This window comes from Manihot esculenta, chromosome 12, assembly GCF_001659605.2.
Source record: "Manihot esculenta cultivar AM560-2 chromosome 12, M.esculenta_v8, whole genome shotgun sequence".
Classification (NCBI taxonomy): Eukaryota; Viridiplantae; Streptophyta; class Magnoliopsida; order Malpighiales; family Euphorbiaceae; genus Manihot; species Manihot esculenta.
Window position 1 is genome coordinate 15,810,763 of NC_035172.2, and position 16,133 is coordinate 15,826,895.

Sequence of the window (16,133 nt, forward strand, 5' to 3'; positions counted from 1 at the left end):
ATTATGACTTCATACACAACCATGGCAGAAGATTATACGGTGTCAGAATGATGGGCCAAGATGAGTATTGTTAGCCAGATTGTCCAAATGGTTGGAAATCGTCAGTAGACAATCCATGCATTACATTTCTTATCTCTGATCCAAATAATGTATAACATGCATTTAAGTGTTGCCATGCAGGAGAATCAGATGGATGATGCATAACCCCTTCCTCATATTCATGTTCAGCATGCCATCTCATATGGGGTGTGTAACAGCCCGAAAACCGATACCCCTCTGTAACGGCCCGAACTGCCATCGGCTCTAGGATCCAGATCGACTTAAGGCCGCCGGGACCCGTAGCAAGCCAAACATACCTCCTATCACCTGGTCAAATCCCATACATGATCAAAACTTTAACATAAAAACTGTAACATAAGATGTACATACCGAGTCTGACCTGTATGCGACATAACTGAAAATGTAATACCCGGCTAGATTCCGGCATCGGAATCCCTACCTTCCGGCGGAATCTCCATTGGAATATGGAATTTTGATGATGCCAGAGTCTTCTAGAGGGGTAAAATGTGATTTCTAAAATGATTTTTACTGATTTCATGGTTTTAAATGAAAAAGAAGTGAGTTTTGAAAAGAAAAGACCAAGGAGGTTTTTGCCAGGTTCGGCCGCCGAAAGTGAAGTTCGGCCGCCGAACATGAGTTGGTTTCGGGAGTGCTTTTGGCCTCCGAAAGCTATGTTTGAACAAACCAAGTTCGGCCGCCGAACCTCAAGTTCGGCCACCGAACATAGGGGTGTTTTGCATGCATGTTAGGCCGCCGAAGGAGGTTTCGCTGGCCACCTATAAAAGCCCCTCAGACCGAAAATGGGCGAGATTTCTCCCCATTCTCGAGCTCAGGTGTGTTCATGTCCTCCTTTGGTCATTTTCATGTTTTCTCTTCATCTCCTTCATATTTTTATGAGTTCCATGGTTGTTTTGAAGAGTTTTCAAGCTTAGATCAAAGTTTTGGGAGCTTGGAGACCCAAGGAGTAGTTTCCTCCCATCTTCAAGTTAGAGCTCGCACAAACCCTCGATCTTCAAGAGGTAAGTGTGGATCTATGCTTTCTTTTACGTTTCATGAAGTTTTAAGTGAGTTTTAAGAGGTTTTGATGGTTGAGTATGGGTAGATATGCATGTTAGGGTTTATGTGGGTTTTATGCCCAATGTATGATAATGTATGTTCTTGTGATGTTTGTGTTGGGGTTTAGGTTAGTTTTCAAGCCCCTTGAGCATATGGGAGAGAGTATGCATGATTGGGAAAGAGTATGTGAGATTTGGTTTGTTTTGATGGTTTTGGCCTATGTATGCTTTAGATGTTGTTTTTGGGAGTTTAAGCTTGTTTGAGCTCCTTTGTGCATGGTTAAGGAGGTATGCATGTGTTTGAGAAGTTGGGTGCTTGTTTTAGGGTGTATGGAAGGTTTGGGAGGCTTGAAATGCACAAAGGCTGAGTTCTGGATGAACTCAGGTTCGGCCGTCGAAGGTGGTTTCGGCCGCCGAACCTGCCTGAGGATGCAGGGATTGGCCGCCTAACCTTGCCCCCGAAAGTTGAGTTTTGGCTTGAAAGCAGACTTTCGGCCACCGAAGGTAATGTTCGGCCGCCGAAAGTGCCTGACTTTCGTCTCTGGAGAGAGGGTTCGGCTGCCGAAGGTGCCGCCGAACCTGTTTGACTTTCGTCTCTGTCTGGGACTTTCGGCCGCCGAAGGTGCCACCGAAAGTGCCCTGTCTAGCCTTTTCTTGAGTGTTTTCTATGCATGTTTAAGTGATGCTTTAGGGGGTTTTTGGGTAGTTGTTTATGAGTTGTTTAGAGTATGTTTGGCACCTCACTGGAGTCCATCTATGTAGGATCGGACCCGAGGAACCGAGGTGTTTAGCAGTGTTAGCTGCTTCAGAGTTAGTCCAGAGCTAGCCAGAGGTGAGTGGAACTAACCCTTATGTTTTAAATCAAATGTTTTCAGCATGTTCAAGCATGTTCATGCATCATGAATACCATGTTATGCAATAAGTTGTTTGCATTAGAGTTCACGAATATGATGCATTGCATAATACGATGACAATGATGTGGATGGATACTGGATGATCCTCTAGCCCTCAGTATGTTATGACATGATATGGAATGATATGATATGGCACGTACGATATGGTATGAGATGTGAAGTTTAGGTGTGGCCGTATCGCCCCTGGCATAGAGCATATGAAGTCCAGGTGTGGCCGTATCGCCCCTAGCATAGAGCATATGAAGTCCAGGTGTGGCCGTATCGCCCCTGGCATAGAGCATATGAAGTCCAGGTGTGGCCGTATCGCCCCTAGCATAGAGTATTGTTGACTTGTTATGGTACGAGATTGATATGTAGAGGGCTATTGGTGACAGATTCATCCTTGAGGTGATATATTTGTGATGTGACGCATTCCATGATAGCATATGTTAAAATGAACTGTTTTCTTTTATGGTTTATGCTCACTGGGCTTTTTAGCTCACCCCTCTCCCCTAACCCCAGGTTTGCAGGGTCAGAGATAGTCAGGAGATCAGCAGGTTACGTCCATGGTCATGTTTATGTAATAGAATAGTAGTGGACATGATGTAATGTAAAGTTATGTAATGATGTAAACGAGTTATGTTGTAGTATGATATTATGTTATATGTTCAGAGTTATAGTATTGTGCTTGGCCCGAGTTGGTTAATCCCTTTATACATGAGTTTTAGCTTATGTTGTTGCATGTGATGGACCGAGTTTGACATAGGGTATGCTGACCCTAGGGGTTCTATGAGTTCAGTCATAGTGCATACACAGGTCAAACTGATTAAAGGTAAAGTTTTAAATGTTTTATGGATATGTTTGATCATGTTTGGGATTATACCAGCTGTACAGGATGCATAGTAGGCTTGCTACGGGTCCCGGCGGCCTTATGTCGATCTGGATCCTAGCGCCGGTAGCGGTCCGGATTTTCGGGTCATTACAGAATGGTATTAGAGCCCTAGGTTCACATGGTCGGACCTATAGTGTGTCGGGCTCATAGAGGTTATAGAAGGGCAAGCACAATAGGAGAGATCATGTCCACTAGGATAGGATATGGAGTCCTGTCTCGTATAATGATGTGAAATGCCATGATGTTGAGCATGTGCATTAATGCTATGATATGTATGTTATGTACGTGATGCAGGTTCATGTGTTTCCACATGAACCATAAGATGCTAATGTTTATGTGATATGTTATGCTTTCAGAAGTCAAGATGAGAGGAACTCGTCGATCTGCTAGATTGACTGGAGCACCGCCAGAGAATGAGGGCATGGATGCCATTCCCCTGCTCTGCAGAGGGCAAGATCTTGTAGGACAAGCAGAGAAGGTACATCAAGGGACCCTAGAAGGTCTTTTGATGCGGGTCGGAGGAGATCAGTTCATGAAGGTATGTCAGCGGATGTGATGGAAACAGAGGAGGATAACCAGAGAAGAGATAGTAGTTTGGGCATGAGTATGTCAGTAGAGGATATGGGAGAGTCCCAAGGAGGCACTCAGGCCTCGGGCTTTGTTCCACCACAGTACCCACCCTACCCGCAAGGGCCAGGGTATCCGATGGGAGGTACATCGGATTTCTTTAGCCATAATCCATATCCCACCTTTATGCCCTATCCTCCCTTTTACCCACAGTACCCCATGTTTCCATCCTCACCCTTTTTCCCAGGTCCAGCAAACCCTAACCCAGGGGATGCTGCACCTCCTCCTCCACCAGCAGAACCAATAGTCCCTAATGTCCGGATACCCAAACCTGGTTCATCAGCTGGGGGTAAAGTAAAAATGACGGATTACCTCAAGTTGGATGCCCCCAAGTTCAAAGCAGGCGATGACCCTTTTGAGTACCTTAGAACGGTAAAAATGATAACAGATGAGCTAGGAGCAAGTGACAGTAGAGCCATTCAGATGGCAGGGTTCACATTGAAATGCAAGAAGGCAAGGGAATGGTTCAAAAACTATGTGGACCCAAGGTTGGAGAGCTTATCCTGGGAGCAGTTTGCCAACGAGTTTGCAGGATGGGCTTTTCCAGATAGTTCCAGAGAACTGAAGATGATTGAGTTTGAGCAGCTAAGGCAGACGGAAGAGATGAGCGTAGAGGAGTTTACGGACAGGTTCCTGGAGCTGTTGCCGTTTGCAGGACAAGGTCTTGGCACAGACCTGAAGAAGTTTAGGAGATATGTTATGAAGCTTCACTCCAGGTATTCCTCGTTGATTCAAGCAGCAGAAAGGGAGAGTTTCCATGCTATAGTGGATATGGCACGAAAAATGGAGGCTAGTGCTATCATTCAAGGAACGGTTAAACAGTACGTGGCACAGTCTTCGGGTTCCAAACTCCCGGGGACAAGTGATGTTAATCTCTCCCCTCTGAGCGAGGCTGTCACAAAAAGTAGGAAGGGAGACAGAGGTCTCAGAAGATCAAAGAAGAACAAGTTCTGGAATCGGATAAAGTCTGGTCTGGGATTAGGAGGAGCCTCGAGCTCAGGCACAGAGGTTGCAGAGTGTGCAAGGTGCGGTAGGCCGCACAAGGGAGTCTGTCGGTTTGGGACTACAGCATGTTACAGATGCGGCCAGGAGGGGCACATAGCTCGAGAGTGCCCTAAGGCAGCTTTTATGACACCGTCCCATCAGACAGCTCCAGGCTGTATGGCACAGCCATCAGCTCCAACCATGTTTCAGGGCAGTGGTAGAGGCGGAGACAGGGGGACAACCCCTTCTTCAGCAGGTTCCCGTGGGGAAGGTCCATCAGCTCCAGCGCGGATCTTCGCCATGACTCAGTAGGAGGCTAACACATCGAACCCGATGGGATTAGGTAATCTCACTCTGGTATGTTCTGGTGTGTCTGTTTCATGAACCCTGATGTTCCTCTTTTCTTTGTTGCTTGTGAGCCCTTGTGAGGTTGGGTTGATAGCTTATGAGTTAGAGTATTCCCTTGGGGTCAGTGCACCCAAGTGTGATCCATCTGTGGCAGAGTCAGTCTGCCGGTATAGTCAGAGTATGTGTTGTGAGTAGATGCCTTCCAGCTGACCTAGCGGTTCTAGATTTGACTGTTTGACGTCATTCTAGGGTTGGATTGGTTCTTCTACTAGTGGTACTGCCTAGTCTGCAGAGACAAGGTAGTCAGGTTCAGAGGTCAGGATGGATCAGAGGTAGTCCTTAGAGGGGGACAAAGTAGGGATACCTAGAGGTTCGATATCAGCCCTGCAGGCTCATAGGTTAGCCAGGAGAAGTTGTCAGGGGTTTCTAGCTCGTGCAGGAGAGTTCAGTAGTCATGTCAGGGAGCCCGCCTCAATACCAGTAGTGAGTTCTTAGATGTTTTCCCAGACGAGCTGCCATGTGTACCGTCTGTTAGGGAGATAGAAGTTGAAATGAAAGTGATGATAGAGACAGACCCGTCTCTACCCCTCCCTACAGGATGGCACCTGCAGAATTAAAGTAGTAGGAAGAGCATGTTGCAAGAGTAGGTGGTTAAGGGTTTTCATCCGACTGAGCACTTCGCCTTGGGGTGTTCCAGAGTTGTTATGAGAATGAAGGATGGATCCCTCGGACTTTGTATCGACTGTAAGTCGTTGAACAAAGTCACTACCCAGAATGAGCATTTGTTACCTTGGCTCGACGATCTACTTTGAACTAGCTAGCAGGAGCTGGTTGCCTTTCCAAGATAGATCTGAAGTCTAGGTACCATCAGTTAAGATCAAGGAAGAAGATGTACTGAGAACAGTGTTTAGAACCAGATATGGGCACTATGAGTTTCTAGGAGTGTCGTTCGGGTTAATGAACGCCCCTACGGCATTCATGGATCTCATAAGCAGAGTTTTAATCGGTTTCTGAATCACTCCGTTATTGTCTTCATTGACGGTACCTCGGTGAGTCCCAGAAATGCAGAAGAGTATGCCCATCATCTGAAATCAGGATTGCAGATCTTGAGGGAACATGGCTTGGATGCCTAGTTCCCCAATGTGAGTTCTGGTCAAGGAGCATATCCTTCTTGGGTCATGTGTGTCGGAGAAAGAAAAGTGAAGTAGACCTGAGAAAGTTGAAGTTGTAGCTAACTAGCCCAGGCCCCTTGTAGTGACTAAGATCAAGAGCTTTTTGGGTTGGGCAGGTTACCTAATGGAGGTTCATCTAGAACTTCTCTAGAGTTGCCGCTCCTATGGCCAGATGGATCAAGAAGAACCAGAGGGTTGTGTGGTCTACTCAGTGTGAAGAGGGCTTTGAAGAGCCGAAGGAAATGTTGATGTCAGCACCAGTGGTGGCTCTGTCCGCCAATAATGAAGATGTCACAGTGTCCTGTGATGCGTCCCGTGTGGGACTAGATTGTGTGTTATTGTAAGGTGATAGGATGATTACTTATGCTTCTAGGTAGCTGAAGAAGCATGAGTTGAATCATCCTACACATGATCTAGAGATGGCGATGGTAATCCTTGCACTCAATATGTGGAGGCGATACCTGTATAAGGTATCAGGATAGATCCTTACAGATCGAAAGAGCTTGCACTACACCTTGAGTCAAGGCAGAAGAATGAGGAGAATCAGAACTGCTGTAGGTCAGCAGGAAAGTTATGAAGTTGTCCACAAGAGGCATGTGGAGTACCAGAAGAGAGAAGAGTTTTGTCAGAGTGTGCAGCGGAAACTTGATGAGGTTCTCGAGGAAGTCGAGGTTTACTGGAGGTGTCTCCTAAAGAGAGGGTGATTCGCTATGGGCGGAAAGGTAAATTAGCTCTCAGATACATTGGACTATTTGAAATCCTGCAAAGGATTTGGGAATGTATCCCACGAGTTAGATTTACCCACTTCAATGGAGGAGATCCATTCGTTTTTCCATGTTTCCACAATATATGAGTTCGTGTCGGGTCCGAGTGAGGTTCTTAAAGGAACCAGAGGTGGAGACCGTAGAGGATCTCACCTATGTTGAGCAGCTAGTACGGACTGCAGACACACAAGTCAGAAAGTGTGGAAACAAGGAAATCCCGATGGTGAAAGCCCCTTAGAATCACCTTAAGATGAAAAGTTCACCGGGGAGACCGAGAGTTTATACTCCAGCAATGACCGTGTCTCTCTTTTAGAAGAGAGGTTTTTAGGTTTTGCTTGCTTGTTGCTTGCTTGCTTATGTATGTTAGATGCTATGCTTTGAGTTGCCTGTGTGTTTGTTTGAACATTCGAGGACGAATGTTCTTAAAGGGGGGAAGAATGTAATACCCGGCTAGATTTCGGCATCGGAATCCCTACCTTCCGGCGGAATCTCCGTTGGAATATGGAATTTTGATGATGCCACAGGCTTCTAGAGGGGTAAAATGTGATTTCTAAAATGATTTTTACTGATTTCATGGTTTTAAATGAAAAAGAAGTGAGTTTTGAAAAGAATAGACCAAGGAGGTTTTTGCCAGGTTCGGCCGCCGAAAGTGAAGTTCAGCCACCGAACATGAGTTGGTTTCGGGAGTGCTTTTGGCCTCCGAAAGCTATGTTTGAACAAACCAGGTTCGGCCGCCGAACCTCAAGTTCGGCCGCCGAACATAGGGGTGTTTTGCATGCATGTTAGGCCGCCGAAAGAGGTTTGGCTGGCCACCTATAAAAGCCCCTCAGACCGAAAATGGGCGAGATTTCTCCCCATTCTCGAGCTCAGGTGTGTTCATGTCCTCCTTTGGTCATTTTCATGTTTTCTCTTCATCTCCTTCATATTTTTATGAGTTCCATGGTTGTTTTGAAGAGTTTTCAAGCTTAGATCAAAGTTTTGGGAGCTTCGAGACCCAAGGAGTAGTTTCCTCCCATCTCCATGACAGATTCATCCTTGAGGTGATATATTTGTGATGTGACGCATTCCATGATAGCATATGTTAAAATGAACTGTTTTCTTTTATGGTTTCTGCTCACTGGGCTTTTTAGCTCACCCCTCTCCCCTAACCCCAGGTTTGCAGGGTCAGAGATAGTCAGGAGATCAGCAGGTTACGTCCATGGTCATGTTTATGTAATAGAATAGTAGTGGACATGATGTAATGTAAAGTTATGTAATGATGTAAACGAGTTATGTTGTAGTATGATATTATGTTATATGTTCAAAGTTATAGTATTGTGCTTGGCCCGAGTTGGTTAATCCCTTTATACATGAGTTTTAGCTTATGTTGTTGCATGTGATGGACCGAGTTTGACATAGGGTATGCTGACCCTAGGGGTTCTATGAGTTCAGTCATAGTGCATACACAGGTCAAACTGATTAAAGGTAAAGTTTTAAATGTTTTATGGATATGTTTGATCATGTTTGGGATTATACCAGCTGTACAGGATGCATAGTAGGCTTGCTACGGGTCCCGGCGGCCTTATGCCGATCTGGATCCTAGCGCCGGTAGCGGTCCGGATTTTCGTGTCGTTACAGAAAACATAAAGAAACCCCCTACTAGAGCCCTCATCAAAACTCTAGCTGGGTCAACATAACATACATCAAGCCGGAGACACATCCAAAGAACTAGAACCTAACCTGTGCATGCATCAAACCACAAACATAAGACCTCTACTAGGGTCCTCATCAAACTCTAAAGTGGTAAACAATACATGCCACCAGTTTGGTTCAAACTCAACTCAACACTAAACATAACATACATCATGTATTAAACAGGGACTAACCAAGTCTTAGGGCCAAGCACAGTACTAATACATAAACTAATCTCTACTTTACTTACATTACAATTCATTATCTCAGCTTACATTACATGTCCACACTAACACTAATCTATTACATAAGCACAACCTTAACTCTTGAGACTTCCCGGTCGACCTTCTACCTGCAACACTGGGGTTAGGGGAGAGGGGTGAGCTAAAAAGCCCAGGGAGTAGAAACAGAAAAACAGTTCATTAATTACATGCTTTTATGAAATGCGTCACAGCACAAACAATTCACATAACGGATTGGACATGACCACCAAAACTCCCTCTGACTGTAACATAACATGGTGCCCGGCCCTTCGGGCTCCTCAGGACTTCATTATGCCCGGCCCTTCGGGCTCCTCAGGACTTCATTATGCCCGGCCCTTAACGGGCTCCTCTGGACTTCATTAACATAACATAGCTAGGGCTATTGGGGTCGCCTTGGTCCATCCACATTAACAGTAAATAATGCAATGCGTCATATTCGTGTAACTAGTGCAATCAACCTATTACATATAAACATGATGCATGAACATGCTTTAGGCATTTGCTTTCTTAAAGTAAAAGATTAAGTTTAGTTCTACTCACCTCTGGCAGACGCTGAACTGACTCTGCAACTGCTAACACTGATGGCCTCCTCGGTCCCTCGGATCCGATCCTACACAGGTGGACTCGAATGAGGTGCCAACACACTCTAAACAACTCATAAACAACTCCCCAAAACCTCCCTAAAACATCACTTAAACATGCATAGAAAATAACCATAAAAAGGCTGGACAGGGCACTTTCGGCGGCACCTTCGGCGGCCGAAAGTCCCTCTCCAGAGACGAAAGTCAAGCACTTTCGGCGGCCGAACCTTCCTTCGGCGGCCGAAAGTCTGCTTTCAAGCCAAAACTCAACTTTCGGGGGCAAGGTTAGGCGGCCAATCCATGCATCCACAGGTAGGTTCGGCGGCCGAAGCTACTTTCGACGGCCGAACCTGAGTTCTTCCCAGAAGGGCAGAACTCAGCTTCTCATGCATTCAAGCCTCCCAAACCTTCCAAACACCCCAAAACAAGCACCCAACCTTACCAAAACATGCATAAACCCATAACCATGCACAAAGGAGCTTAAACAAGCTTAAACTCCAACAAAGGACATCAAAAACATACATAGATAGCTTATGACTCACATAAGCCAAAACCATCAAAACAACCCAAATCCTCACATACTCTCTCCCCATCATGCATACTCACTCCCACATGCATAGACTAGCTTAAACCTCCTACATCTCATCACATAAACACATATAAACATACATAAGCATACATTGGGCATAAAACCCACATAAACCCTAACATGCATATCTACCCATACTTAACCATTAAAACCTCTTAAAACTTACTTAAAACTTCATGAAACGTAAAAGAAAGCATAGATCCACACTTACCTCTTGAAGATCGAGGGTTTGTGCGAGCTCTAACTTGGAGATGGGAGAAACCAACTCCTTGGGTCTCCAAGTTCCCAAAACTTGATCTAAGCTTGAAAACTCTTCAAAACAGCCATAAAACTCATGAAAACATGAAGGAGATGAAGAAAAACATGAAAATGACTAAATGAGGACAAAAACTCACCTGAGCATCGAGAATGGGGAGAAAACTCGCCCATTTCCAATCTGAGGGCTCTTTATAGGTGACTTGCTGAACCACCTTCGGCAGCCTAACGTGCTCCCTAAACTCATGCATGTTCGGCGACCGAACCTTGGCTCGCTCAAACAAAGCTTTCGGAGGCCAAAGGCGCTCCCAAAGCCTTCCCATGTTCGGCGGCCGAACTTCACCTTCGGCGGCCGAACCTGGCAAATGCCTCCTTGTTCTTTTCTTTTCAAAACTCAATTCTTTTTCATTTAAAACCATGAAATCAGTAAAAATATTTTAGAAAACACACTTTACCCTTCTAGAAGCCTCTGGCATCTTCAGAATTCCTGATTCCAACGAGATTCCGCCGGAAGGTAGGGATTCCGATGCCGGAATCTAGCCGGGTATTATAGGGTGTTGTTGCGTCTGATGCATAATGCCGTTATAACTTGGAGTGAGAGGAAAGTAATATATCTTCTTATATGGTTTCTGAATAACTTACTTTGTCAAGCTGTTTATCGTGCGTTTATATCTAGAAAGTTGAAAAAACTTGCATTCTTATAACTCACCGTCACCAGACCAATATATCATGTAATTATTTATACAACAATCAATCTTTTCTACTGAAAGATCTAAACTCTCAAATAACTTTTTTGTTTGGTAAAAATTATCTGGAAGCACATTATCTTCAGGTAGAACTTCTTTTACAAACTCGAAAATTTGATCAAAATATTTTACAGAGAAATATGTTCTGATTTCATGTTCATCAAATGTGCCACAGCAGACAGTTTTGTGTGCTTATTGCATCTTGGCCATAGCTCTTCATTTGCTGCTTGTAACATTTCATACAAATTTTGTGCCTCGGTATTAGGTGCCTCCTTTATATATTCAATTTGAGGCGGTAAACCAAACCCTTCAATTACCATTTCATGGTATCAGCCATTAGCCTCAATTTGGAAATCATTTTTCATGATAGTTTCAGACAATTGCACACTATTAGTTCCTTGATTATCCCAAGATTCACCATGTGATGTCCACCTGTAGTAATTAGAGACGAAACCATTTTTCATCACGTGATATCGTACATCGTCCACAATTAGGAATTTGCGATTTGAACACCTTCTCATACTACAAGGACATCTTATATTCATACCATCCATACGTTCAGGATGGGTTACATCAAATTGTATGAACTCCTCTAAACCATTTAAAAATTCGATATTCAACAACCCATCCTTCTGTTGATTGCATTCATTTTCCTATATAAGATATCTATAGTAAAAATATATAAATTAAATTCAGAAAAATGAGAGGAGGAATTAAAGTAAAAGATATATGTATGAAAGATCCTATTAAGTCATAGTGTTAAAGTTTTAGGTAAAATATGTAATTATGCTATCCTATTAAGCCATTGTGTTAAAGTTTTATGCTTCTCTTAATTTAAACAAAAAGATATTAATGTCTTAAATAACTAATGAAGAAATGTACACATTTAATCAACAAATATCGCTTCCAAAAAATATCATTAATCCATTATTTGACTATTCTTAATAAAATAATATGCAAAAAGAAATTAGTAAAATAACTTATAAAAAAATGAGTAGACAAGCATCGTCACAATTCAAATAAATTGTTGCAGCCTATGGGTATGCTTTGCTCTCATGTTTTCTTTTGAACATGAGAATTCATTAAGCACTATACTTCAATTATAATCATAGAAAATTCTATTAAAAATTGCAAAGATAAAAAAAGAAGGGAAAAAGTAAAAAATAAAACAAAAAAAAATAGACTTTAACATAATTGAAGAAATGCAGAAGTAAGAAACAGGTAACAACCCTTAAAAATAAAAGAAACTCAAAAAATAAATAAAATAAAGAATGCAAAAAAAAAAAACCTCAAATCAATAGAAATCTAAAATAAAGTGCAGCTTGTCGTGGAAAAAAAAAAAGAATGGCATATTACTGTAAAATTCCCCTGAAAATAGAAATATGACAAGCACACAATAAAAGATTATCAATAAACAATAAGAGATTATCATTCAGCTTTTGAAAATCATCCAACTTTTAACAATTAAACTACTAATACTTAGAAACGATCTCTTATCAGACACATTACCAAATTCCTAATGAGAAAAAAAGCATTGGACAAAGTCAAGGCAATTCATCTTATAGTCAAGGCAAATTGAAACCAATTACCTTGGGATTGCATGAATAGGTTTTAAGCCGAATTGTTTGCCAAGTTGACTGTCTTAATTTCTGATTTTTAACTTTGGAAGTATGTTTTCCTTGCATTGAATTTGACATACAAATGGCAGGACAATACTATGTGTAATAGCTTGATTTGGTTTAGGGATAATAAAAAATTACTAAACTAATAAAGGGAAAGCTTAAGCTTAATAATCTTTTTCTCAACTTTATGAAAGATGACTTTGTATTTTATCATTGATCTACTAGGGTCGTGATTTTTCAAGACTAAGTGTATCCACAAATGGGGTGACTACAGAAGGTGCCAAGAATCCTAAATATAATGATGAATCTTGTAATACCCGGCTAGACTCCGGTATCGGAATTCCTACCGTCCGGTGGAATCTCGGATGTCGGAAGCCTCTAGTAGGGTAGAATCATGTTTTTATAAAATGTTTTAAGGTATTTCATGGTTTTAAGTAAAATGGAAGCGAGTTTTTGCATAAAACAACCTTGAAGGAAAACTCAGGTTCAGCCGCCGAACCTCAAGTTCGGCCGCCGAACATGCATGCCTTCGGGAGCGCCTTTAGGCCTCTGAAAGCATAGGTGAGAAAAGTCCAGGTTCGGCAGCCGAACCTCAAGTTCGGCCGCCGAACATGGCATGCATGTGAAGGCACGTTCGGCCCCCGAACGTGGCCTGGCCAGCCACTATAAAAGGGTCCCTTAGCCGAAAACGGGCGAGCTTTTTCCCCATTTCCGGCCAAGGTGAGTTCTCTGCCACCCCTCACCGATCTTGAGTCTTTTCCTTCAGATCTTTCAAGTTTTTCACTAGTTTTCATCTTGTTTTGAAGATTTCCGAGTTTTGAGCAAGTTTTGGAGCTTTGAGGTTCAAGAACTCAAATCTCTTCCAACTCCAAGTTAGATCGCCTCTACCCCCGATCTTCAAGAGGTAAGGGTCGATCTCTAGCTTACTTTATGTTTTAAGCAAGTTTTATGCAAGATCTATGGGGTAGAATGCATGTTTAGCTCATAGTTAGGTTTTTGAGTTTATGTTATGTTTTGAGCAATGTATGTTGGATTGTGTTGTTGTTGTGTGTTGTAGTTGGGGTTTAAGTTAGTTTGATGCCCCTAGGAACTTGTATGCTTGTGTATGAGTGTTGTAGAATAGGTTTATGCATGATTGAATAGTTTTGGAGGCATAAATGCATAAGGGAGCTGAGTTTCTGCCATTCTGGGAGAAACCAGGTTCGGCAGCCGAAGGAACTTTCGGCCGCCGAACGTGCTTATGGAGGCAGCCTTCGACTGCCGAAGCTTGCCCCCGAAAGGAGACTTTCGTCTCTGTCTGGCACTTTCGGCCGCCGAAGGTGCCGCCGAACATGCATGAGTTTCGCCTCTGTCTGGGAGTTTCGGCCGCCGAAGGTGCCGCCGAACCTGCCTGACTTTCGGCCGCCGAACCTGCCGCCGAAAGTGCCCTGTCCAGCCCTTTCTTGCATGTTTTTCTATGATTATTTCATGATGTTTTAGGGGGTTTTTGGGGAGTAGTTTAGAGTTATGTTCGTGTATGTTTGGTCCCTCATTTGAGTCCACCTGTGTAGGTTCGGACCCGAGGAACCGAGGACCCCAGCAGTGAGTCTGTTGCCCCAGTGTCTGGTCAGAGCTATCCAGAGGTGAGTGGAATAACTTATTATGTTTTAAAGCAAAGAATGGACTTTTCAGCATGTTTCACGTATCATGAATGCCATGTGATGAATTAGGTTGCTTGCATTAGAATTCACGAATATGTTGCATTGCATATTGTTATGTTGATGTGGATGAATATTGGATGATCCATAGCCCTCGATCTATGATATGACGATGTGATATGTACGGTACGGAATGTAAGACCAGTGGGACCCATTCTACGTTCGCTGGCACTATGTAAGAGAAAGACCAGGACCCATTCTATGTTCTGGCACAGTTGGACACTGTTATGTTATGATATGTAAGGGAAAGACCAGGACCCATTCTACGTTCTGGCACAGTTGGACTATGTAGAGGGCTATTGGTGACAAGTTCATCCTTGATGTGATTAGCTGTGATGTGATGCATTCCATGATCCATATGATTGAAATGTTTTATTATTCTGCTCACTGGGCTCTAGTAGCTCACCCCTCTCCCAATTTCCCCAGGATTGCAGGTACAGGGGTAGACCAGAAGGTTTACAAGAGTAAAGAAGTCTTGCGTATGTAATAGATAGCGTGGACATGATAGATGTATTAATGTTATGTAAAAGTACAGTTTCAGTCATGTAATGATATTGAGGATTAGATATTGTGCTTGACATTGTGTTTGAAGTATCCCTTTTAATGCATGATCTTAGATGTTTTATAATGTTCATGTAAGCCAACTCATCTCATGTTTTAGCGCCCTTTGGGGTATTGATGAGATCCCACAGAGGGGTCATGATTATGACTATGTACAGTGTATGCTCAGGTTGAGTTGGATGTTTGAAGGAAAAGTTTTAAATTTTTATGCATGTTGTTGATCATGTATGGGATTAATCAGGTTTTCAGGTTGTAAGTCAGGCTTGCTACGGGTCTTGGCGGCCTTAAGCCGACCCGGATCCTAGCGCCGGTAGCGGTCCGATTTTCGGGTCGTTACAAATCTGCTCAGCAATTTAAAATTGAAAGAGAAGAATGTGAATTATCTCCGATTGGAGACTTTGAGGAGGACAATTTTGCAGCTTATGGAGAAGGTGGTTTGGAGACTCTACTTAAGGCAAAGAAAAGTGCTGCAAGTAGGCAGTACCAAACAAGACATGGGGGAGAAAATGATGCTAATGATGATGATGAAGGTGATGAAAGTGCTCACAGGTCATCAGAGGACACTGAGAATGCCTCTGAAAATGGTGATGTATATAGAAGTGAATCTGGTGATGGTGAAGATTGCTCTTGGGAAGAGCATGAGGAAGATGGAGAACATGATGAGCATGATAATAAAGCTAAAAGTGAAGGTGAGGTTGAAGGGATGGCTTATGCCCATGATGTTGAAGGAGAAGGAACGATTTTGCCATTTTCAGAACGTTTTCTTCTTAATGTGAAGCCTCTAGCAAAGCATGTCCCTCCAACATTACATGACAAAGAAAAGAGTTCTCGAGTTTTCTATGGAAATGATTCCTTCTATGTGCTTCTTGGGCTTCACCAAGTAATCCCTGTTTTACTTCTGAAGTTCTGTGCAGATTGTCATCTGTAGATAACTTTTAAGAGTTATGTGATTGATTTCATTCAGACAAATTTGTTTCCTAATTTGGCAGACATTGTACGAGAGAATACAATCAGCAAAAATCAATTCATAATCTGCTGAAAGGAAATGGAGAGCCTCAAATGATACAAGTTCAACTGACCAATATGCCAAGTGCTCTAGTTTTGGAATTTTTTGCTATTTGGTCAATGATGACATGATATTCATACTAAATTGAGTCTTGTTACAGGTTTATGAGTGCTCTTTACAATTTACTTGATGGTTCTTCTGATAATACGAAATTTAAGGATGATTACCGAGCTATTATTGGAACTCAATCATATATTCTTTTCACATTGGACAAGTTGATATATAAGCTTGTCAAACAGGTAAAATCTTGAAATTTCTATTCAGATAACCTTTTTTTTCCTCTCCAA